Genomic DNA, 1,599 nt, shown 5'->3' on the forward strand with positions numbered 1-1,599 from the left:
TGAGAAAACTTTTGTTTTTCTGTCCTTCCTAGAGTGTAGGTAACCATGTCATATTTTGCTCTAGGGCAGGGGTGAGCAAACTTTTTGACTCGAGGGCCACAATGGGTTCTTAAACTGGACCGGAGGGCCGGAACAAAAGCATGGATGGAGTGTTTGTGTGAACTAATATAAATTCAAAGTAAACACCATTACATAAAAGGGTACGGTCTTTTTTTTTTTAGTTTTATTCATTTCAAAAGGGCCGGATCCTTGCCCACGGCTGCTCTAGAGTGATGCTTTCTTAATGCAAATAACTCACCTGCATTGGCTTTAAGGTCTTCAGGTGTGACCATGACAACAAATCGGATTGCACGTTCATTTCGAAACATCTCGTAGGACCACCGACGGATAGACCGCATGCATTTCACTGCTGCAATGCCATTGTTGGCAATAAGAACCTGGGAGAGTTAGGGGATGGGAATTGGAGAGAAAAATAGAAAAAGCAAGCAATGATGGAGAGAAAGAGGTGAGACAATTTTTGTAAATCTATCTTATTTTGAAAAGGCAGATTTTCTATAGGAATTTGTATTCCTGGTCTAGGTAGTTAAGAACTAGCTCCCACATGACCAAGGGATATTTTAAAATGTTAGCTAAGGAACCACTGTGTTGAGGCCTACCCTGACTACTCTATTTAATAATGCAACCTCCCCAGCACGCCTTCGGACACTTCCTGTGATTACTAGTTTTTTACATTACCTTCTTATTTCCAGAACATTTATCACCTTTCAATACACTAAGCAATGTGATTATGTACTATATATATTGTTTAGTGTCTGTCTTTTCCCACTAGTATGTTAGTTCTAGGAAAACAGGGATTTAAAAAAAAATCTATTTTGTGCCCTAACCAGTTTGGCTCAGTGGATAGAGCGTTGGCCTGCGGACTGAGGGGCCCCAGGTTTGATTCTGGTCAAGGGCATGTACCTTGGTTGCAGGCACATCCCCAGTAGGGGGTGTGCAGGAGGCAGCCGATCGATGTTTCTCTCTCATCGATGTTTCTAACTCTCTATTCCTCTCCCTTCCTCTCTGTAGAAAATCAATAAAATATATTTAAAAAAAAAAAAAAAAGAAAGTTCAACTATCTGGGATGTAACAGTCACTGGGTAAATTTGTGGATGAAAGAATAAATAAATTATTGCCTAACTTAAAGGGAAACGTGAAGGCCTAAGAGTAAATCAAACCAATGTACTAAAAAAGAGAGACTCATGGACACAGACAACAGTATGGTGATTGCCAGAAGGAGGGGGGAGGTGGAAGGTAAAGGGGGAATAAATGATGATGGAAGGAGACTTGACTTGGGGTGGTGAACACACAATACAATATACAGATGATGTATTATATAATTGTGTACCTGAAACCTGTATAATTTCATTAACCAATGCCACCCCAATAAATTCAGCAAAAATAAAAAAACAAAAAAATAAAGGACTTTCTAATCATTTCACTCATTGATAACCTAAAAAAAAACTTCTATCTAAAAAGTCCTTAGGTAAGTATATTATTAAAGTATGTTCTCAGTCAGTCTCAAATGGTCATATACTATGTGATTACATTTATTTAACA

The sequence above is a fragment of the Myotis brandtii genome, unplaced genomic scaffold (assembly GCF_000412655.1).
Source record: "Myotis brandtii unplaced genomic scaffold, ASM41265v1 scaffold123, whole genome shotgun sequence".
Taxonomy (NCBI): domain Eukaryota; kingdom Metazoa; phylum Chordata; class Mammalia; order Chiroptera; family Vespertilionidae; genus Myotis; species Myotis brandtii.